Genomic DNA, 25707 nt, shown 5'->3' with positions numbered 1-25707 from the left:
TCTAAGTTTTAGCTTCTAGAACATCCTAGAAGAAAAGTTATAGAAGAAATGTCAATATGACCTATTTGATGTATGATTTTAGGAGCATCCAGGAATATCAACTTCCTTTAATCATATCTCCTAAAAACCAAGATATAAAAGTTAGATTAGATGAACAACGATATTTCCCTTCATTATGGTCCAACTTTCATCTTATGAAACCTTTCAAAATATAAGCTATAGAAGAAATTCCAACATAACTTGTTTAAAGATGTATTTAGGAATCCCAACTTCCTCTGATCACATTTCCTAAAATTTCATGACCTAAGATCTGAAAATTGGATTAGAGGATTAGCAAGATTTCCCCTCTCTATGGTCCAAGTTTCAACATCCTAAATATCACAGAAGAAAAATTGTAGTATAAATGCCAACATGACCCCTTTAAAGAAGAATTTAGGAATCCTATCTTCCTCAACCAATGTTGTTACAAAAATTAATACATATAAAAAGTCACAACTAAATAGTATAAAAAGTATGACCACGATAGATTTGTTGAAGGGTAAATGCATGTACATATAAAATCACTGAAAAAAAACAATTAAATAATCATGCATATCACTAAACCATCTATGCCAGAAATATCATTAACACAAAAATAAATATTTATCTATTGTAGCTAGAAAATAATGGGAATTGAAGTAGGGTAAGCCATGTTCCACCACTTCATAGGATCATCTGTGTAGCAATTTTTCTTACAATTGGCCACCCCCATGCCAAATATTGATTCCTTAAGGAGAACATAACTTATGGGTTATTCAGACACTCTGATTCAAACCATATTTTAATACCAAAAGTGAAGGCCATTCTCCTTCACACACACAAAAAATTTAGTGATCAACCTTTCCATCTTTGACTAGGTTCACATTCCCAAAATACCATGTACATATGTATGGAACAAGGGAGTACTTCTATGATGTTTGTAGTCCCTTGGCCCTTCTGTCTTCAATTCTCTATCCACCACACACAACCATGACCATTCCCATTCCTTAGAGCTATCTAGTCCAAAGGAAAGCACTAAAACACATTCATTACTTGTCACATAGGTTGTCACTCATAAATCTTAATTGATCAATTGTCATGAACCTCTCTAGGTTTTGTCACCAATCATTTTTCCAATTTGAATTTTATAAGGGAGAGAGATGTATGAGAGAATTATAGAAGAGAGAAAAAATAGAAGCTTAAGAACCAAGCAGAAGAACGAAGGAGAAGAACCCCTTGATTGTTCCTTCGTCTTATTTTTATAATCATACCTTAACCATTTATCTTCCCAGCCTTTCAATTTCTTGGGAATACTAACCATCACATCAAAGGAAAATATTAATCCAAGGTATATTTGTACTCTTATTAAAATTCCCCCGCCCCCCCACAAGGCATCATAATCTATTGGTTGTCCCTTTCATAAAATCTAGCATTTTTATTAATAAAAATAAACATTACATCATATAATAGAGTTTGATGTCATAGCATCAATTTTGGCACCCCAACGTTATATGTTCTTAATTACATTACAAAATTTTGGGTAATGAAAGGGGTGTCACAAGAAGAGAAACGAAAAGTGGTAACACAGATGTTGAGTTATGACTTAAAAATTATCTACAAAAATGTAAAACAAAATATTGTGGTAGATACACTCTCAAGGAAAGAGGAAGACAAAAAAGGTTCACTATGTGCTATTTCCATTCCACAATATATCTAGGCGGAAGAAGCAAGGATCGAATGTAAGCAAGATGAGAAGGTATGCAAGATCATTCGATAACTGTAAGAGGATCTCCATGAAATATTTTTTTTTTTGGAAGAATGATTTGTTGTGGTATTAAGATAAACTATACTTATGCAATAATTCTCATATCAAGCAAAATGTATTTTTGGAATTATGACACTTCTCCTGTAGGAGGATTATTCAGGTTCTTGAAGACACACCATAGGATCAAGAAATATATTTTTGGAAATATATTAAAGTAGATGTGCAAAGTTTGTGGCTAAATATGTGAATTCAAACATTAAATAAGGGAGAGACAACTAAGATACTAAGACTCCTATGGCCATTAGCCATACCAAGCTAGGATTTGGAATAATTTTCAATAGATTTTATTACAAATTTACCCAAAGTTGGAGGAGTGTCATTATGGTAGTGGTAGATCAAATGACAAATTATGCCCCTTTTTTCTCTATTTCTCATCCTTTTAAAGCCAACATAGTGTCATAATAATTCATTTAAACAATCCAAAATATACATGGAATACCAAAGATTATTTTAAGTGACAAAGATCCAATTTTCACTAGAAAATTTTGGATTGATTATTTTCTTGTTTAGGTACTCAAATGGCTCACAACTCATATAACCATCCTCAATTTGATGGGAAAACTAAGATTGTGGATAAATGTTTAGAAGGATATCTAATTTTCGTTTCATATGATAAACAAACAAAATGGTTCATGAGGTTCTCCTTGGAAAAATCATGGTACAACACATCCTTCCATACTTCATAAGAAATGTCACTGTTTATGACACTTTATGGATATCATCCTCTATCCATCACATCAACCTTGAAAGAGATTGTAAAGGTTCAAGAAGTAGAGGACCACATATGACATCAATTAGAGGTTCTCAAACTATTGAAGGAAAATATTGTTATAACACAAAATAGGATGAAACAACAACTAGATCAACATCATAATGAATAGAATTTAAAGTGGGGGATTAGGTATTTGTGATATTACAACCATATAAATGAATGTCCCTCAAGCAACAAAACGAGGACATGCATTGAGGTATTATGGCCCCTATAAGGTGTTGCAAAGGATTGAAAGTATGGATTACAAATCAGATTTTCCTCCATATTCACGTGTATATCCATTCTTCCATGTTTCTTGGTTAAATAAGTTAATAAGTGAAAAGATCCCAATCCAAACTAGTTTACCATATATTAATGAAGAAGAAAAAAATCATACTAGAACTAGTCACAATCCTCGAAGCAAGGATTAAATAATTAGTTCATCAAATGGAAGAATATATTAGTGGAACAAACAACATGGGAAGACAAGTTGTTCACGCAAAAACCCCTATAGATAGTAAATTATTGAGTACAACAATTGTTTGAGGGGGAAAGACATGTTAACTCCTATATAAGCCCCATTTTAACTGTAAAACCATTTATCAAGCCCTATATATTGAGTGTTATGAACATTGTGCCTTAAAAATGGTAGGAAAACCTTAATTACAGTCCTATTTTGGGGGGGGGGGGTGTCTTATTTAACAATGAATACATTGTACAAGACAATGTTTGATGATCTTAAGACTAGGTCTACTTATTATACATATAGGAGACAAGGGGTATAATCATAATAAAGTGGGACCATGAGAGGGTTCTATCCTTCATAAAAATATAGCATTAGAAATGTAATCACTCAATATATATCGCTTAATAAGAGATTTTAGGGTTAATATGTGATTTATATAGGGATAAACATGACCCTTCACTTCAAACGAGTGTTTCCCTCAACACTTGACTAACTGGTAGTGATTATGTAAGAATAATTCATCTTCCTATTTCATCTCTTCCATTGGTAGGTTCTTCTATTTGATGATGTGCTCTATAATTGCTGGGTTACTTAGCCACTCAATTGTTGTTTCAAGGATTGTTTCTACTTCCTGTATTCCTTCTTCATTTATCTTTAGTACACTTCATGACTAAAAAATGAATAAAATGGTCATGATCTTGATTAGGTGGAAGACCCTTAGGCATTAATCCAAATACCTTGAGATGATTATTGACAACTTTATGTATATTCCTTGACATAGATGATATTGGTGTTTGAACATTTAATGAACATAATTGTGCCATTACACCTTGGTACAGATTTTTGAGTAATTTTGGTATTCCATTAGAACTTATCACTTTAGAGGGTTTCCCTTGGATATGTCTAAGATCAATTTCATTTCCTTATAAGGTAAATCTTATGAAGAAATCTTGAAAATTAAATTCCATTATTTCCAATGATTGTAACTAGTGGACCCCTAATACAACATCAACACCACCCATTTTTCTTGCAATCATGGGACTATCCAAAAAACAACTCCCCATATGGAGATTAATACTATGGAACTTATTTAAACGATATATGATGCCTCCATATGCAATCATTACTTGAAAATTTGGCACTAGATATATGAAACAATTGAAAAGTTATGCTAATTTGTAGTTTATGAAGTTATGGGTACTGCCTAATTCAATCAACATTGTTTCCTTTTCCTTTTTTGATATATCCTTCTATCTTGAGGGCTTATGGAGTATTGATGCCAGCTGATGCATGCCAAGATATTATTTGAGTAGTGTCTTCTAGCTCTAGATATTGTGATGGTTTCAATTCTTTATTTTCTTCCTCTTTGGAGTTTATGCAAAATAATTTATTATCATTGAATTTATTCCCCTTACTATACTTGCTATCATAGTTGAAACATAGTCCCTTTTCTCGACTTTCATCTATTTGTTGAGGAGTTAACCTGGTAGGTTTAGGAGAGGGAGCATGATCTTCACTATAGTTATTAGTGACTTATTTTCCGGTGGCCATATTTTTACTTCCAACTTTCCTTACCATAATAAAAGCATGATCTATATATTTAGGTTCAAATAAATGCACCTCATGTTGGATGCTTTCCTTTAAAGTTCCCATAAATATGTCTAACAAATTATCCTTTGAAATATTATTCACTATGAGACTTGACTTTAGGAATTGTTTACTATGCTCTATAATTTGTCAAATATTTACCAATTAACTTAATAATTTATTTATTTTAATATCCCTATAATGTGCTATCGGTTCATCTATAAAAATGTACCAAGATATATCATTATCCTTTTTCCTTTCACAAAGGCATTGATACTATACATGTTGGTCTTGTTATAAAACATGGATGCACTATTTACCTTTTATAAGGATGCCACTTAGGGTAGATAAAAATATTTCTCCGTCTGAAATATCCATGTTATAGGATCATTACCATCAAACTTCATCATATCAATATTTGGAAAGTAGTAGTTCCTTGGTGTTGACTTGAAGCCCTGATGATGTGGATCTTGGATTGAAATTCAATATTATGATTATTTAAATAAATATTTGTTTTGTCTAATTGTGATAAAATATTTCCCATAGGTGATTGAGTTTTAACACAATAGTTCTCCTTGTTTTAATTATTTCCTTAGATCTGAATATCCCTTTTAGGAAGCCTCTCCAGGAGAAGATTTGCCAAGGAATTCATGGATTTTTGTATTACTTGTTTTCTTTCTTCCTTTTTTGTATTTCTTCCTTATTTTCATTTATCTTCTTTCCATTATTGTTTTTAAGTTTTTCTTAAGAACCTCATAAATCATCATTTTTTAGCATACTACCATCTATTTCATTAACTTTCTTATCTAATTGGGATAGCCTAGATTCTAACTCTTTACTTTCTTCAAGAGCCAAAGATGAGGATTTAGTAGGTTTCATTGGTGTAGTAGTTTCTTTGGAGGCATGTTGGAAAATAATAGTAGTACTCCTTTTTATCACAAAAATATTGGGATCTTATAATCAACAATTAAATACTTGTAAGTTACTTACCTTTAAAACCTTAATTTGGAGAATATCTAAATGACTGAAGTTTTTTCTTGATATATCTTCCTAATTTAATTCCTTTAGGATATGACTCTTTGGTTTATAATAATATGCTATTTCTTCATTAAAATTCCATATGTGTGACAAGAAGATATTTATTCTTTGCAATTCTACAGGTGTGGCCAAAATGTGCCAAGTGGAAGTTATGGTAAATTTCCCAAAGTTACTAATTTTTTGGCCTCTTCCCATGAGAAATCTTGTATAGTGTGCCACATGTATAATTCTTCAATATAATTATGAAATTTGTATATAAGGCAGATCTATATGCGTCCTAAAGTCCTCAAAGATTTCATAGTTTGAAAAGTACCAAACAAGAATATATAGAAAAAATACCAAGATGACCCATTTCAAATTTATTTCAAGAACGTTCACAAACCGTAACATCCACAGGGTATAACTTTGAAAGTATTGCGATTTTTTTTTGAAAATTTAAAAACAATTTCCCTAATATTTCTCATTAATATGGTCCAAATTTCACTATCTAAAACCTCATAGAAAATATTTTATTACGAAAATTCCAAACTGACCTATTTGGATCTGATTTCAAGAGCATTCGAGAAATTGGAATTCCTAAGAGCATATATTTGAAATTATAGTGAACCAAGATCTAAAATTTGAACCATATGTTCACCATTATTTCACCTTAATGTGATCCAAGTTTCAAAGTTTGAAACCTTATAGAAAAAAAATATGTAGCGAAAATTTTGAACTAACCTGTTTGGAACTGTTTCTAGAAACATTTAGAAACTTTAATTTCCTTAGAACATATGTTTGAAAATATAGTAAATAAAGATATGAAATTTGAACCAAATATTGTCTGTGATGTCTTCTCAATATTCTCTAAGTTTCACCATTTGAAACCCCCTAGAAAAAAAATTATAATGAAAATGCCATGATAACCTATTTGAAACACCAAAACCCTAGGATCATGATCTCTAATACCAAATGTTCTGAACTTTATGCCTTAAAATAATAAGAACCCAATAATTACAGTCCTATTCTAGGGGGGGACCTTATTTTACAATGAATACAATGTACAAGATAATATTGGATGATCCTAAGAAAATATCTCCTTAGTATATATATATGAGATAAGGGTTTCAATTATACTAAAATAAGACCATGAGAGGGTTCTAGCCAACACAACAATATAATAATAGAAATGTAATTACTCAATGTATAGGGATTAATAAGGGGTTTTAGGGTTAATATGACCCTTCTGTAGGGCTTAACATTAAGTGACTACAATTCTATTGTTATATTGTTATATAAGCCATAACCTTTTAGTGTACCATTTTATTATAAATGTGCCCTTTGTCTCCTTTGTTTGTGTGCATATATGCATATATATATATATATATATATATATATATATATATATATATATATATATATATAATGGAGGCCTAGTCTTAGGGTCATCAAATCTTGTCATATATATTGTATTCATCATAAAAAAGAGGGTTTCCCCTCGAAGTAGACTGTAACTATTGGTTTCTTATCATTGTTAAATTGCAAGGTTCATAACAGTGGTATCACGATCTAGCTAGGGGGTGGAAAATTCTAGAAAATGCGTGCAACAATGCATATGGTTGGGTGGAAAAGTGCCCAAGTTGTTTTTCTTTTTCAGAAAATTTTGACAATATTAGATAAGTGTTATTTATGTGCTAATAATGTATTTATAGACTTTTTTTTATTGATTATGATGTAAATATGCATCTTGATGTAATTGAAATTTGAATGTAATGGCTTGTAAAGAAGGAAAATCATGATACCATGATTGCGTAGGAATCTTTAAATGTTATTTAGGATTTTTCATATGTCTAACCTATAAGTGTTTGGAAGGGAATTTAATTTTAGAAAAGAAAGTTTTTTTTTATTATTAGCAATTTCTATGTTGATAAGTTTTTGGAAAACTATAGGTTTGGTTGAAAGTTAATTCATAAATTAACAAGTTACTAGCCTTATATATGGTTGGTTATTTTTGGTATAAATGGTTTGATTAGAAAGAGCTATTATTATGCAGTCAAAGATTCTAATACAAGTTATGAGTTATTTCATAATTTAAAATGATGTAAGAGTGCCTTACATATTCTCTCAACCTCTTTAAGAGTAAATGATTTTTTGTGGCAAGTTGAGTTAAATTTAAATGAACTATGTGAGAAAGAGACATATAAAAGTTATTTTGAAATAATTAGGAAGCCATGAGCTGACATGTCAAATTTGGGTTGAAAGTTAAATATGTAAAATGTTGATATATCTGGTGAGCCACAATATTGCAACAAGAATACTACAACTCCGAAGGCTACCAACTTAAATTATCAACCCGGTGTTCGTACAAACTTAAGAGGTGTCAACACTATATGTGCAACATACAATATGTCCTTTCATTGCTCTGATCTAATGGAGTGAATTTCATGAAATAAAAACCTAAGCTAATTGCATAAATGGAAATGTTACTTTCAAAGAAATTAATCCTAGGCAAGAACAACAATTTGTAATTGAAATCTTAAGAGCATGAATTCAAATAAATATGCCTAATATACTTTGTAAAAAGGCATGTCCTAATTTGTGTTTATTATTACTCAATCATGGATTTAGTGCCTAGGGGTCATGACTCAAGCCTAAGAGACAAAAAAAAAGCTTCTGGAGCAAATCTAGTCAAGTTTATGCATGCTACAAGAGTGCTAGAAGCGAAACATAATTGCTATAGGTGAAACAAAATTGATACAAAAGGATATAATTCACCGAATAACAAATTAAATAAAATGAAAGTGGGATGGATTTTTTTTGTTATCAAGTAGGATGTCTTATGATTCCATTCCAAGTGGAATCACTCCAAAATACCCCTGTTAACATGTGCTAAAAAATAACAGAAAATTACTAGTCTAAAATTTGGAAATTCGAGAACTAGTGAGCTAGTTAACCTATCAAATGCCTAACCTAATCAAGTGAAAATGAAATGGGGTAAATTTTGTTATTAACTTGAATGTTTTTATGACCTAATCCAAGTGGAATAAAATCAAATGAAGCTCATTAACACATTCAAAAAAATAGCAGAAAAGTACTACTGTTTTTCTACAAGGAACTTCTAGAAATTCTAGATTTGTGAACTAGTAAACTAATCCAAGAAGCTCAATGATGAAGATGGATTTTAAAAGTTATTCAAGGGTTCATAAGGATTGTGACTCTGTAGATAACTTGAAAAATAAATTATTTCAATCATTTAACCTAATCCTACAACAAAAGAAGCAACAATACTGAATGAAGAAATAGGAAAATTATGAATAAGAGATGCATGCAAATAAGAAGTGAAAAGAAGAAAATAAAATTATACAAAAGGGCTTTTAGGCTCCTAGGATAGCCAAGACCAAGGATACTCAAAGTACTATGAATGAGAACAAGCTTTAGAAGCTAAATATGACACAAAACCTTATTATTTGAATCAATCCAAGTACATCCCTGCTAGATATGAAAGTGGAGTTGCCAAAGAACAAGGTTTCTCCACAAGAAGACTAAGAAATACATCTCTCCAGAGGAAATTTCGAATTGGTACTTATTATAATTGATGAGGAATCATTATCATTGAAAGGAGGAAGCTTTCCCTCCAAAATCCCTCAAATAGTGGATTTGGTTCCCAACACTAGGAATTTGCATTAAATGATAGGGAACACATTCCTAGATTTTCTCAATCACTAGAGATCCAGAATTTGTCAATGATTTCATGATATTTTGTTCATTTATTATCCAATATTGATCCTCTTGTAGTAGGGAGCAAGTCCCTAGATCATCTTCTTCTCTAAATCTTCATAATCTGTCCAATATTCTCACAATATTCTACAAAAATAAATAATATTAGGCACAAATATGCAATTATCTCTAAACCTTCATAATGAACATATTAAAGCTAAAAAAGCATTATTAAGTGTAGAAGGATAAGTTTAATATATCCTTCATGTGCCTAAGAAAAGTTATATGGGCCATAATTTGTGTCTAATTTGGAAGCTCATCATACCCCCCTACTGAAATAGTTTCTCATCCTCTGAGCAACCTATTCATACTCCTCTCCATGTGGTTCTTCATGTATGCTGGCATTTTTCATTCCTTGTTTTGTGGTCCATGTGTTGCTCCTCTTGCTGCTCTTATTGTTACTCTTCTATTTAAATTTCTTCCCCTATCTCAGTTTCATGTGGAACTTCTAATGTAGGTTTAGGCTTCTCCTTTCTCTCAAATGATTCTTAAATTGTATTGGTTTCTATTTGTGAGGGAAACACCTTGCTTTTGGTTTGTCATCTTGGTATTCCTATGGCACTTCTCCTTGTGAAAAGAAGGTTTTCTTGGCATTCATTACCTTATTACTAATTTCATTCTCTTTGAAGTCCAATCATATTACTGCTGATACAAATTCTTGGCCATGACACATCATACTATCCATAAAATTCTTATGAACACCCTTAACTAGCAATCTAAATTCTCTTTTCTCATTACCTTATGGAATTGAAAACACTTAATAGAGAGATATTTCTTCTTAGAGAGGGAGAAATTATGGTCAATAAATCGAAGAAAAATAAAGGAAGGATGTGATGACCAAACTGGTGACTTGGATACCTTTCACCCTTGGAAAAATTACCATGTTTGTAGAAAATCCTTTGTAGCTTTTTTGTGTTTCTTTGTACCTTGTAGAAATCAATTAATCATTATCCAACACCCTAGTAGAATTTTTTTTCTCTTGTAGCCCTCTCTTAACTTCCTGTAGCAATTTGTCTATCTCCTATAGAAACTTTGTTCTTTCCTGTAGCAAACTTGTCCTTACCGTAGATTTTTTTATTCTTCCTGTAGCAGTTATGTTCCTCCTGTAGCAGCTCTATTTTCTCCTGTAGCAACCAACCAAATCATGTATCAACTATTCCTTGCATGCCAAGAGGAGGTGGGCCCACCTTTTTATTCTTTTATTTTTATTTTCCTATTGATTATCCATTTTTATTTTCATTGTATGCAAAATAAACTCAAAGTGCTTTGAATTAACTGAGTTTGCATTCACTTACTGCTTCACACTCATCCTCCATCACTGCTGAATGATTACAACCCACTTTCTCAAGTCCTCTTCACTCTTGTCTTGTTCCTCTCCCATACATGTGGATGTGTTGGTGGAAAGGTGAAGTTATTTGCTAGATAAGGTTAGGGTTGCTCTGCTACTCATTTTGGCTATAAAAAAAAAATTCCTTCATACACTTACAACGTTTTTCAAGCTAAAATAAGTTCATATGAAAGTTTTAGAGGATTGCATACTTGAGACTTACACTGGGTGTGTTTTTGTAGGTGATGTTGGAGCCAAAGACTATATTGCAGGTGTTGCATGGTGGCCTAGTTCATCATTGATGCCTATTGTCAAAGGTTGCTTGTTGATGTGTTGATCCTTTGATGGTTGCATGGTAGATCTGGACATGAGTGAGGATGCTCTTGAGTGTCTTCTGAGAGATCATTGACTTTGTATGATGCTTCAGGAATAATGGTTGATTTGTTTCCTCCTTGTAGTGTTATATTCCCATGCTTGTTGCTATGTGCATTGGCTCTGTTCTGGAAATATTTTTTTGACATGTACTTGACTGATAGAGGCTTATCAACACATGTTTTTATTTTATATTTTTTATGGTGGATCAAGTGTCATTGTTGGAGATGAACAATGATCTTGTAGCAATATGCAGAGGTCCTATAGTTGCCAAAAATTTGAGGAAATGACTCTTTGATGTTTTCATGATTATTGGTTCTTCATTCTGGTGCTCTCAATTGTGGTCTTGTAAGGTAATTGCAGGCTGCAACATTAATGTATTTCTTCCTATAGCAGTCACAAAAACCCTTATATAACAATAATATCCTTCAGATAATGGTTCCAAAAACACTAATAATTCTTGATCAATCTATGGGCAATGATAAAAAAACCTTGTTTATGGTGAAAGTAATGAAAGAAGGGGTAAAAATGGGGATTTTTCATGGACAAAGATGAATTTTTGGATGGATAAGTGAGTAAATGGTGTGGAGGATGGATGATGGAGGTGTGGTAGACTTATTTATTCATTCCCCCAAGGAAACCATATGATCTAGCCTCTCTATCTATGCCAATCACACTCCTATAGCAATTCTGGTCCCTCCTCTAGCAATTTTAGTTGTTCCTGTAGCATTGTAGGACAATCTCTTATAGTAGACTTGTTTTATCCATAAATATAAAATGGTAGAATGGATTGACCTGAAATTTGGTGAGCATGTTTCCATCATCCCTATGCATCTCCCCTAAAAAATTCGTGGCCAACAGATGCACGAATATCGAGAAAAAGTAAAATGGATGTAGGTTATGGAGGTCGATTTATCATAAAGTGTGCACTAGAATTCACTGAAATTGCTTGAGCATGTTACCATCATCCATATGCATCTCCCTATGAAACATCTCGACCAATGGATGCACGTTTTTCTATATATGGTAAAAAAAATTTCTACCGTGTGTATTTTGGCCTCCTGCAGGAAAACATAACCCTCTTGTAGCATTTTAATACAACGAGGAAAATGAATAGGAAAAACTTGGAAATGATGGGTGGATGTTGGAAATGGAGGAGGGTGAAGGATTGGCATGGCCTTCATCCTATTGGATCATTTGAGCAAAGGAGGAGAAAGTCCAAATTTGACTTCCTTTGACTAGTTTTTTGACTAACTTTTTCTTTTGGTGCTAAGTTGTTTTTGTTGCTTGCAAAGGTTGGAGAGCACATGCATTCATTAGAGAGAGAGAAATGGAGAAAAGGATTTTTTATTTTCATTTATTTTGTCTTTTCTTAGGCCTACTAAACGCCTTAATGAGGTTTTCGACTAATAGGTCTGCCTAGGAACCTCAAAGGAGGTTTTTACCTATGATCTTTTATTTTGCTCTTTTTTCCAACCCATTAACTGCCTGATGGAGTTTTTCAATCAATGATCCAATCTTAGGCACCTCAGAAGAGGTTTTCACCTGATATTTTATTCATTTCCTTTTTTCTCTTTTTCCATATATATATATATATATCAAGATAACAGATAAAATCATGTGTAGGCTTGAAAGATATGCTTTGACAGGTACCTGAATATGAGAAATCAACTGCTTTGACTGAGATGAGATCATGAATTGTTGAAGAAGAGTGTGTTTTTGCAACTTAATGATTGTTTGGAACCATATTTCAATATAGTTGTGATGCCCCTAGTCCGCTTGCACATTTGGATCTCTTTCATGTCTTCTTCTACCATGACATTCAAATCTTCCTCTCTTTGCAGATTATTCTCTTGAACACATGGAAGATCTAATGGTAAACATGAGGGAAGGTTCTCAATCTATGATTCTGATGTCTACTCTTCATCAAGTGCAACCCATGATACTTTGGACTTCTCATTTGAATCTTCTTTTTCTGAATGTTGTCCTTCAATGACATCAAGAGAATCTCTTTTTTTCAATACTCTTTCTAAGATAAGATGATACCATTGATATAAAGAGGAGATGTTAAGAAGTGTTGTACCTCAACATTGTAAGTGAGTTGAGCTACTTCCTTGCAAGTGAGTGAGAGTGGATCTTTGAGATGGATGTGGTTGGGTTATGGATGTGGTGGAGGTGGATGGTAGGGATAAAATGGAGTTGGGCATGGAGGATATTGCGGAAAATATTGAGGGTATTGTGGATTTCTCCCATAAGTTTCTTGCCAACCTTATTGCCAAGATTGGTTTTGGGGTTGAGATGGCCAAGGTTGCTAAGGAAAGGGTGTTTTCCAATTACTTTGAGATGGATGTGCATAACCTTGAAATTATTAATTAGTTTCTTGCATCATACTAGGTTGACTAGGCTTCCATGACCCTCTTGGAGCTATATAACATAGTTGCTTTGGTGATTGACTTGCTCCATTTTCCTCTTGGTAAAATTCCTTCAACCTTGGTAATGATGGGAAATATTTAATAACATGTGATTCTGCATGGACAACACAAATATCATCATTTTCTTTTTCCTCATCTTTCATTCTTAACATTTCTACTTGTTCGCTTAGATTGCTAAGAATTTATGTTTTAAAGTCATCAAACAATTTTCCAAGTTTAGCTTGACTTACCGATCTTGATGTTGATTTACTTACCCTTGCCCTTCCTTTTGATATGCTTTTGCATGTTTCACACATTTATTCAAATGATAATTGGTATACATCACCTCTACTCATGAGATCAAGAAGATCAATCCATTCATCCCTAATTGTTCTAAGTAAGAGGGTTTATAGTGTGTCAAATTCTAAATGATGTAATTTCTCTCTCTTAAAATATTTATTCTAAATATTTATTCTTAAAATCTTCTTTTTGATTCATTCTAAATATTTATTCTTTAAGATCACGATCTTTGTATTTTTCTAGAAATATCTTTTGCATATCATTCCAGGATCTTATTTAATTAGTCCCTAAACTCATGAACCATTTAAGAGCTCTATCCTTCAATGTTGTCAGAAGAAATCTAAATTTTTGAGTGTTTAATAAGTAACCATAAGATATACAAACACTTTCAGATTCAAAGATAAAGGTTTTTGGATCCTCTGAACTCATACCATGGAAGTTGGGAAGGAAAGATGGAGGGATGTTCTTCATATTCACACTAACATCAGTATCTTGAATGGGAAATCCAATATGATCTTCTTCATTATCATCATCTCCATCCATTTCTTCTACCTTCTTTGTCACCTCTTCTTCTTCTACCTGCAAAAGTTTATGGTGATGTGGTTCTTACCACACCATGTGATCAAATGGGGGGGGGGATAGGTGTTGGAGAATTTTTTTTCATTTTTCATTTTTTTTTGAATAAGAATGTTAATGTGATTTAATTTTCCGTTTCTGAAATGAAATATGCCTATTGAAAAATTTATTCTTGCAGAAAGTAAAAGAAATGAATCAACTATGGTAGAAAACAATGCATACTTTGAAACCTCCCTAACAACAACACCAAAAAGTGATGAGCCACAATATTGCAACAAGAATGCTACAACTTCCAAGGTTACCAACTTAAATTATCAACTCGGGGTTCGTACAAACTTAAGAGGTGTCAAAACTCTATGTGCAACATGCAATGTCTCCTTCTTTTGTTGATCTGATGTAATGGAGTGAATTTCATGAAATCAAAGCATAAACTAATTGCAGAAATGGAAATGTTACTTTTAAAATAAATTAATCCTAGGAAAGAACAACAATTTGTAATTGAAATCCTAAGAGCATGAATTCAAATAATAGGCCTAATCTACTTTGTAAAAAGGCATATGATAATTGGTGTTTATTCTTCCTCAATCATGGATTTAGAGCCTAGGGGTCATGATTCAAGCCTAAGATACAAAAACCAAGATTTTGGAGCAAATCTGGTCAAGTTTACGCATGTCACATGAGTGCTACAAGATGTTGCTATAGGCGAAACAAAATTGCTACTGGCGAAATATAATTTATACAGGAGGAGATAATTCATCGAATGAACAAGTAAATAAAATGAAAATGGGATGGATTATTATTATTATTAGTATTATTATTATTATTAATTAGGATGTCTTAGGACTCCATTCCAAGTGGAATCACTTCAAAATACCTTTGTTAACACGTGCTAAAAAATAGCAGAAAATTACTAGTCTAAAATCTAGAAATTCGAGAACTAGTGAGATAATTAACCTATAAAATTCCTAGCCTAGACAAGTGAAAATGAAATGGGGTAATTTTTGTTATTAAATCAAATGTTTTTATGACCTATTACAAGTGGAATAAACTCAAATGAAGCTAATTAACACGTTAAAAAAACAACATAAATTACTACTATTTTGCTACAAGGAACTTCGAGAAATTCTAGATTTGTGAACTAGTAAAATAATCTAAGTAGATCAATGATGAAGATGGATTTTAAAATTTATTATAAGGATGCATCATGCTTGTGACTCTATAGATAACCTGCAAAATATCTTACTTCAATCATTTAACCTAATCCTATGGCAAAAGAAGCATCAATACTGAATGCAGAAATAATAATAGATGCATGTGAATAAGAAGTGAAAAGAAGAAAAGAAAATTATACAAAAGTGCTCTGAGGCTCCTCGGATGGCCAAGACTAAGGATACTCAGATTTATATGAAGGAGACCAAGCTTAAGAAGCTAAATATGGCACAAAACTTCATTATTTGAATTAATCCAAGTACATCCCTGCTAGAAATGAAAGTGGAGTTGCCAAAGAATAAGGTTTCTCCACAAGAAGACTAAGAAATATATCCCTCCGAAGGAAAATTTGAATGGTTACTTATATAAATTGATGAGGAATCATTATACTTTAAAGGAGGAAGTTTTCCCCTCCAAAATCCCTCAAATAGTGGATTTGATTCCCAACACTAGGGATTTGCATTAAATGACAGGGAACAAATTCCTAGATTTTCTCAAACACTGGAGCTCCAGAATTTGTCAATGACTTCATGATATTTTTTTATCATCCAATATTGAACCTCCTATAGTAGGGAGAAATTCCCTAGATTATCTCCTCCTCCAAATCTTCATAATCTGCCCAATATTCTCACAATATTCTACAAAAACAAATATTATTAGGCACAGATATGCAATTATCTCTAAATCTTCCTAATGAAAATATTAAAGCTAAAAAACATTATTAAGTGTAGAAGGAGAAGTTTAATATAGCTTTCGTGTGCCTAAGAAAGGTTAGACAGGCCTTAATTTGTGTCTAATTTAGAGGCCCATCAATATATGCGCACATAGGATGATGTTATGACTTTGTGATAGTTATCTAATATTTATGTTGAATTTTAAATATAGATAATTTACATAAACTTATTAGTTTGATGGAATTACTTAGATATGTATACATATAAGCATAATGATGGTTTATAGGTACATGGGGAAATATTTTTTTTATTTAACACATTAACAATAATGAAATTTTAACAGCGATATCTTTTCTAAAATAAAAGTTTAAATAACCTATTATAGTAAAAAATATTTCTAATATTATGAAAAAAAAATGAAATCTCAAAATATTATTTGAGGTGAAGTTATCAAGATAATATAAAATTTTAAAAAATATTTGGGAATTTTTAAAATCATAGCTTTCTTGATTACGCTTGATGAATATACACATATAAGGCTCATATCCTTAGATTTCTATGATATTTCGTGACAATGGAAAGAACATGGTTTTTAACCTTATGCTTGAACTTGAATAGGGAAATATGTGACAAAGATTTGTATGGATGTAACACGAGAATGTTATCACAACTCATTGGTTATTTGTAATGTCACAGTAAATATCACATTGCATCAAGAAGTTCTGATGATGGGAAATGAGGATACCAAATCACTGAACTTTATATAGTTGCAAAATGAGGAATATATTGCAACATTTAAACATTGTAAGATTTTGACATCAGAGAGCATTGGTTAAAAGTGTCGATAAGTGTGAAATGTGTAATACAATATTGGATATGTCTATATTAGATAGAATGCGAAATTGTGACACATGGCATTGCTTCACATTTATCAAATTTAAATTTTTTTGTTAGTGTGGTATGTAAATTCATAACAATTGTATAGCTTGAGTGGGTTTAATGATTAAGAACATGTGTTTCCTCTTAAAATGTTACAGGTCTAAATCCATAGGAGTAGAGTATGTGCATTTTCATAGACATTAGATTAATTAAAATACTGCTCGGAGGCAAGTCCCTTCTTCCATAAACGAGGAGGTCTCATACACCATCTTGGTGTCTGGCTTGGTCGTGACCTTAAAAATTAGATTATTATTATTTTTATAAAACAATGAAAGTAGAAATTTCATGTTATAATAGAGAAACATGTCGACAAAGGTTTTCTGAATGTGATTTACGCTGAAATCTCTTCTTAAAAATATTATGGATCACAGAAGCCTCAATTCAATAAGAGAATTTTTTCTCCATATCAACATTTCGTACTATTAAAAAAATTTGGTGTGACTAAAAGTTTGGTGAGTATGAGATAAGGGCTATATAGGAGACATGTTACACGATAATAAGCAGAAACAAGAGAAGTTTACCTCAATAAGTATGGAACTTAGGCACAACCATACATGAGATGATGTGGCATTATATCAATGCGGTGTAGACTTGTCCTGAGACGTCTTATGTTAATGTGGTAGGAGAGAGAAGGTGTTTAATGTAAATTTTAGAGAAGCATAGTGTTGTGTTTAAATATCAATTTTGAGTGTAAGTATAGTGGATAGAACTATTTTGATGAGTAAGGCACTATCATAAAGTAGGAAATAGATTTAGAAGCATGCTCTTAGAGGGAAAAATCAAAATATGCCACCTCCATAATATCACTTAGGATTGGGTATGTTATGCTAATATGATTTGTTGAAAGTGTCGAAGTAATTTTTTCACAATATTATAATTTGTTAGATCAAGAAGCCTTGGGGCTTTGCAATTGCAAATAAGTGCTCATTCAAAAAATAATCAATAATAGTTTCTTGATTTGTATTGTTTGTTAGTGTTACCTCATAGGTTCTCACTTGGCGTAAAAGTCCCTAAGTAGAAGATGTGAAACCCTAAGGGAAACTTAGACAAGCTACCCACTGCCACCTTAGTACCCTTACCTTTATCTCTTTATAATATATAGGTTCTATCCTAAGGGGGAATCCCTATGGTCATTTAAGATCAAGATGTTGTAGATAAAGTGGGAGAAAAGGAGCTTAGAAAATAAAGTAGGATTTGGAAATGCTTTTGTATTATTTTTGGTGGATGAAAGGGAAGACTAGTGCCTCATTTTGTTTGGGTGATATGGTCGTGCATACGATTTTACAAGGAAATTTTACGAAATATTTAGGAAATAGTTGGGATTTACAACACCATACAAACTAGTCCTAAATTGGGTGACCAAATAATTCCAAAATAGAGGAAGGTAAGGGTATTCCTACAAACACCACTTCTAGGTTGATTCAAGGGTGGCTTTTCATAAAAGATCAAAACTATGCACTCATTCTAAAGACATCTAGGGTATGAGGTTTTCTATTTAGACCAAACGAACAAACAAACCAAGGGATACTTAACCTCTTTCAACATAGAAATGGTGTTCTTTTATAGCTCATGGAGTTGAATTTGACAATCCAAAAATTGCAATAATGTCATTAGTATACACCAAGAACATCCAACACATGTTCAACAAAGTTATACATCCATTCCACAATAGCTTAGACAAAGGTAAGAACAATTTTATTTGAAAACTTGTGAACACTTTTAATTCACACTTTACCGATGGATAGAGAAAACCCTTATATAGGTTTTATCTCAACTCCTTCCATAATAAATAATCAATTTTTTTTCTTACATTCAATAGTTCTCCAAGGAATATTACAATTCTGACCTCCTCAACAAATTTCATACTAAAAGTAGAAGTGGATTGTTGAGATCCACTTTCGTCTCTAAGAGAAACTTAAAATAGTCATCCTCCACATGGAAAATAATATAATATTGTTCTCATTTTAACTAAATCCATGAGAAAGTTTCAATTGTAACGCCCCCAAATTGATCCTAGTTGTAAATGTATATATACATATGTGATGTAGGGTGGTAAGCTAACATGGTGTTGGGTTAGAGTGCCTATATTGTTTTGGGTCAAAGCTCTTGTAAAAATGTAAAATGTACATACGCTCACACATATTAACAAAATAGCATAACAACTGCAAACCATAAAATAAAAGAGTATTGGGGGATACGAATCCATGAGAGGGAAAGGCGAGGGGGCTAAACCAGGAAATGGTTCTTAAGCCAAAGTCATAAACTTATATTAACCTAAGCCACTTTATGGGGATATATTTCGAAATCACAAAGTCATGTTGTGTTTCCTAAGTCATAGAAGACATAACATAAGCCTAAAATCATGGCTTTTTATTTATCATAAGTTTCCAAAGTGTGAGGATGAGTTCCCAAATGGTGGTAGTTTAGTTATTTCAATAACACTTGTAAACATGTGACATGCATATATAAGAATTATTTCCAGTGGAAGGGGTTTCATTCCTTGTGCATTCTAGAGGTTGGAGTGGGGGGTGAGCATAGAGAGTCATTGCATCTTTATATCTAGGCAAGCCTTGTGAGTCCTTGGTAGGATTTTGTTGTGAATTCTCTTTGGGTTGCCTTGGAGAAGGTTGGATCCCTAGAGGGGGGAATTGTGTTGGTAGAATTACCTAGAGTATGAGGCTTGGGGTGGGATTGGAGACTCCATTGGTACAATTGGAGTTACAAAGTGTTGATAGTGTTGGAAGCTGCCAACTGGGAAGGGGGTCTCTACGATGTGAGTTCCCAATTAGACCCCACACCTATTGGAGTAGGAGCCCCAACCAGACAAATACTGGTTGCCAAAGTGGTGGTTTCAAAGATGTGCCTTGACTGTGATAAGCATATAGAATGATATATACATGAATTTGGTGAAAACAAGTGTATGAACTTTGTGAAGTATGAAATGTAATGCATGAAAGGTTCCATCACATTGAAGGGAAATAAGTGAGCCCCTTAAAATCAAGTAATAGTACTAGCTTAGAAGAGACACCCAAGAAATACAAGGGAATCATTAGTTATCCTGCAAAATAGTTCACAAGATAAAAAAATCCGTAATAACATAACAACATGCATTCAACACGCTTCTCACTAAAGCAAGCGAATTAGTTCATAAGCATTAGCGTAAATTAAACAATACATATCACAAATATAAAAAGAATAGTCTTACTACATTCATGACATATGCATGAAGATGTGCCGACTCTGAGATTTTTATTATAGAGTGAAAGTTCCAGACATACAATTACATTGACAAGATACTAGCCCCAATAGTGGAACATGCAACCAACACTTTCTTCTCCAAAGAATCATATTCCTCCTATGCTAAACTAGAGAAGCCAAGGCTCCAAAACAAAGCTTCCAAGCCCTTTGCTTGAATTATGAGGGTTTATTTATAGCAAATTAGATGACTCTTCATCTCCCTTTCTGACCTTTGAGCTACCCTCATGACTCTTTGAATTCCTTTTTATTTTCCTAACTAATGAATTTTCATATTCCAAAATTGACATTGGAATTCCACTTACAAAAACCCATATGACACAAAAATGGGTAGAGCCTAATAAGACAAACTAAACATATTAAGCTTGAGTTTGAGGAAACTCTAGCTCAATAACTTCAATTTGTATATCTTTAGTAACATAGTGATGCCAAGCTTTGTATTGTGTGATGGTCTCCTCAAACTTTTAAATAAGCTTAGGCTGATAGCGGACTTTTGCTTCCATTGCATCTGGGTAGATAGTTTTGGAACTAGTTTGTGTCTCCTTCTTTGATAAGAACAACATAGTATTGATCTTAGCAGGTCCACCAATATATTTTTTCATGGCGTGTCTATAAATCTCCAAGTCTTATTTGGTAGGAATCCGCTTCAGCTAGTCCAAGTATTTTGAAACTTCATGCCTTATCGAATTTCTGACCTTTTCATTTGAATCCCTGCAAAAGCCAAATTAGTTGTGACAATGGATTGAATATTTCTCCTGGTATCCATGACAAACACTTTTTTTTTGTATTAATGAAAGTAGGATGTGCGAGGTCATTCGGGAAATGATTATTTTTTTCTTGCACAATTTTTCTCTAAATCTCATTGAAAGTCAGGCTATAAATATCCATGACCTGGCTATCCTCTAAAGGAGCAGTTTTTTCTTCATCACCTGGACATTTCCCATTTGTAGGAGGAGGAAAAGAATGAGTGATGATCTATTCTGTACAAGGCATAAGATCAACATCTTGATTCTGATGCCCTTTTTCTACCTCCATGTCTTAGACAACTATTAACTCTTCAATTCCTCGTGAAAGTTCCTAGCCTTGCTACACTTTATTTTCTTCTTTTTGTAGCTGATTTTGTATTTCTTCTTATGCTTGATTCAACATTTCTTCTTCTTCCTCGTTCCTTCTTAATTATTTTTCTTGCATCTATCTTTCTTCCTGTTCTCTTTTTTCCTATTCTTCCTTCTTCCTTTTATCTTCTTCCCTCCTCTTCTGCTTTTCTCGCTTCTTCTTTCTCTTTTTCTCAGCTACCATAGTTGCTTTCAAAATAGCTAGATCTATTATGAACTTGCAGCATTTCTCTTCTGTTAGATTGTGAGAAACCTTCCTTTTATATTTAATACTCACTAGGTTGCACTCTACTAGTTTCCTTGCTTCTAGAGTAGTGTCATGTACTGGAGCCACATGAGAAGGGCCTACCTAGCTGCCTAGTGTGTAGGGACTAGAGGCATTATAGTAGTTCTTGATATTCTCCTCCTCTAGCCTAGAGTAGGTCCCACATAGTAAATTGAAATGGAACTTGGCACAATGTTGCTTGCAAATACCTTGCAGATCATACTGAAGATAATCATTCAAACTTAAAGCAACAACACACTGACTAAGGACAGGGATTATGTATTTTTTGGGCCCAGGAAGGAAAGATAGGCTCTATAATTGTGCATTGCGCAGTCTCAAAAGACAAGGAGGAAGCTTGAGGCTTGAGACTACGCAATGTGTAGTTTGAGAGGACTAGGATGGGCACTAAGGACTGGAACTACGGAATGCACAACTAGGAAAGCCAGTGATTGTGCACAACATAGTCTCATAGGATAAGAGTTGAGCTTTAGCCTTGGAGTTGTGAAATGCACATTTGGAGAAGCAACAACTGCTCAAGGATTGCGCAATTCTGCCCAAGAGGGAGAGAAAAAATTTGAGATCTAATCTGGGGTAGGAAAAGTGTAGATCATATTTAGGGTGAGTTAGATAAATCAACGTCATGGGCCAAGAAAGATCATGGAAAAGGAAAAGCATGCATGCACAAAAGACCCAACAACAGTAATTGCTAGTAGGAAAAAATAAAGAAGGCGTTGTGACGCTTATAGAAACTAAACAACATATCAAAAAAACATTTTTACAAGCTAATATTAATAGAAAATATAGCTACCATGAAAATAAATGAGAAAAATAACACTCACAAGGACAAAAATGACAAAAGTGATAGAAAAAGCAACAAAAAGCGACACATGATAAACTTACCCAGAAAAGCGCTGCAAAATCCAAATCTCCTTGATTTCGTAGGGAAGGCTATAGCTCCAATGTTGAGTGTGAAAATGAGCTATAAAAGCATATATTATATAGATCTAGCCCCTATAGGGTTAGGTTAGGGTTTATGACGTACATGCCTAAAATTAAGGAGAAAGCGACACCTGTCCATACATCGGAAATAGAAACTTTATGCCACTTGTCCAAAGGTGATTGTGCACTCCCTATTTTATAGGGATGCACACTTAATCTCTCCAAGGAACTATGTAGTGTCATTGGCATAAGGGATTGCACAATTCCCAAGGACAAGGGATTGTGTAATCCACTGAATTAGTGAGTTGAACAGTCTTGACTCTTAGTAAGTGATTGTGTAATTCATATGCTCAATGACTGCCAGTCTCTTAAGGTTGTGCAGTTCTGATCTTCAAGGGATTGCACAGTTGGATTCCTCAAGGGCTTGTGTAGTCTCTAATGTTAGGGGATTACATAATTCCTATAGGGAAGACCGACATTTGGTGTAATATCAATGCAAAAGTTGGATTATATTTAAAATTTTCTAAGTGAAGTCAACACAAGCACTGCATACAAAGAAAAGTGATATCAACATTAAATGACAAGAGGAAAAATTGACGACTGTGAAAGATAAGTTCTTATGAACAAAAGATAGGCTCCAAAATCAAAGCATAGGAAATATTTTTTGAGGGCGGTTGTAGTCACTACAACACTTGGTGACGCACTGGTAGAATTCCATCTCTCTGCATGGCTTTAACTCTATAAAATAGGTCTAGCTATTCAATAAGTATTGTTCACCTCATTTATTACCACATCTTCTTTATTTAGTCCAAGTTAAAGATGTAGTTCCTCAATTCTCTTCATTGACGACACAATGGAAGAATTCCATCTCTCTATATGGGTTTAACTCTATAAATGAGGTCTAGCTATTCAAAAAGTATTTTTCACCTCATTTATTACCACATCTTCTTTACTTAGTCTAAGTTAAAGGTGTAGTTCCTTCATTCTCTTCATCGATGACACACTAACAAAAGTAAGTGAAATTCAGTTGTTTCGATTGGGGATATGGAGTATATAGATATGAAAGTGAAAAGTATGTTAGAGCCTTATTTTTCATCTCTGGTGTTGCTTCGCTGTTATCAGACCTGGAAAATACCCCGATGGAGTCACTTCAGGAACACAAACATTGCTTCGCTACCAGTGAGCCTGAACATTACCCCAACGAAGTTTTTTGCTTCACCTCCCACTGCAGGAAGCCTTTCTCTTCTTTCACCCTTTATTTATTTATTTATAGAACTGTGCCTAGGCACTTATTATTTCATGGGGAGGAAGAGATATCCTGACTTATTGAGAGTAGAAGAGGTTTCTTCTTCATAGAAGGATATAAATACACCTTTGAAATACAATCCACTTGTTTATATTTCTTCCCCTCCTTACTCTACTCGACTAAGATTACATGATAAAACTGATCAAACATAAAACCGAGTAAAGAAGAGGGTACTAGTTATAGATTCGAACATAGTAATTCCACTAAGGTTTTCTCCGAGGAATAACATGTTTTTGATTGGGGCAACATCGACTAAAATATATAAGGACCATGCAAAGAGAAGGAATAGACAAAATTCTAAGCATTGACAACTATACAATGTCCTCTTGAACTTTGCCATGCTCATTTCAAAAGCAGAGCACAATTTGATACAAGGCTTATTGCGATGAAACTGAAGAAAGTGCGAGACAAAATAAAAGAAAAAAATAAAAAAGAAAACTAAAGAAACTGTGTTAAACTTACTCCTAAGCTAACAAGGGATAAGCCAGGGATTACGTAAAATGAAATTTCCAGTGCAACCAATGGAGAAATACCTGACCTTATCGATGAGGGAACCATTAACAAGAAAGATCATAAAGAAAAGTACATGACAAGAAATGTAAAATGAGACATGCTCTCAAAAAAAATGAGTAGAAAAGAACAACAGGAAAGCATGTTCTAAAACTTTTGCGGGTGCATCATGATGTTTACACATATCGCAACAAACTCTCATATCAAAGCATCCATTCTAACTTTCAATCTTGGAAAACATAAAGAAATATAAGGACTTGTGTTTTGCATAGGTACTTTCCAAGTACGATTCGTCTAACCATTGAGCAATGGGATCATGGGAAACAAGTGAAGGATTTTGAGAATGAGAAATAAGCTCATTTCCAACATTTGTGATTGACTCATGAGGGCTCTTCCAAGGAAGAGTGTCAACCTAATCATGATTGGAAAAACCATCAAGATCATGAGATCCTATCATAAACATCACTGTAGGATGAAGTGTCTCAAAATCATGACATGGTTCCAAAGTATTTGAAGGTAGATCATCAAAAGCTGGTGGCTTAGAATAATCGACAATTGAAGACATAAGATCATTACTAGATGAATCGATAAAATCATGACCAGAGTTTGATTTTTCATTCAAAATATTCCTCGCTTATCTTTAATATGAAATTAACATTCCACCATTCCTAACTATAATGAGATTCAATACCATTGAAAACCTTATCCTTGAAATGTGTGACAGGTATGATGGGATCAGTGAAATGGCCAGGACATGGGTGAAAGGGGAAGAATTGAAAATATTGAGTGAAAGATCATATTTCATCATAGAATCATAATCCCACACATAATCATTGTGAAATATATCACAAGATTCTTGGTCTCCATTAACTCCATCTTGAACTTGATCCTCTTGAGAATCAAAAGAAACAATTATAACTAATTGATGTGACCACTTAAGATTGGGAGGATGAGAGGAAATAACCAATGGAGAATGAGAAGAAAAGAACAACAAAGTATTTTTGTAAAGTTATTAGAAATGAAGAAGAAAAATGAGGCCCTAAAAACTTCCACGTATGTAGAGTTCTG

Source organism: Pinus tabuliformis, chromosome 9, assembly GCF_031772625.1.
Source record: "Pinus tabuliformis cultivar Carrire ecotype Pingquan chromosome 9, CPIR1, whole genome shotgun sequence".
NCBI lineage: Eukaryota > Viridiplantae > Streptophyta > Pinopsida > Pinales > Pinaceae > Pinus > Pinus tabuliformis.
The sequence above is the reverse complement of the archived record's forward strand: the minus strand, read 5'-3'. Positions refer to the sequence as shown.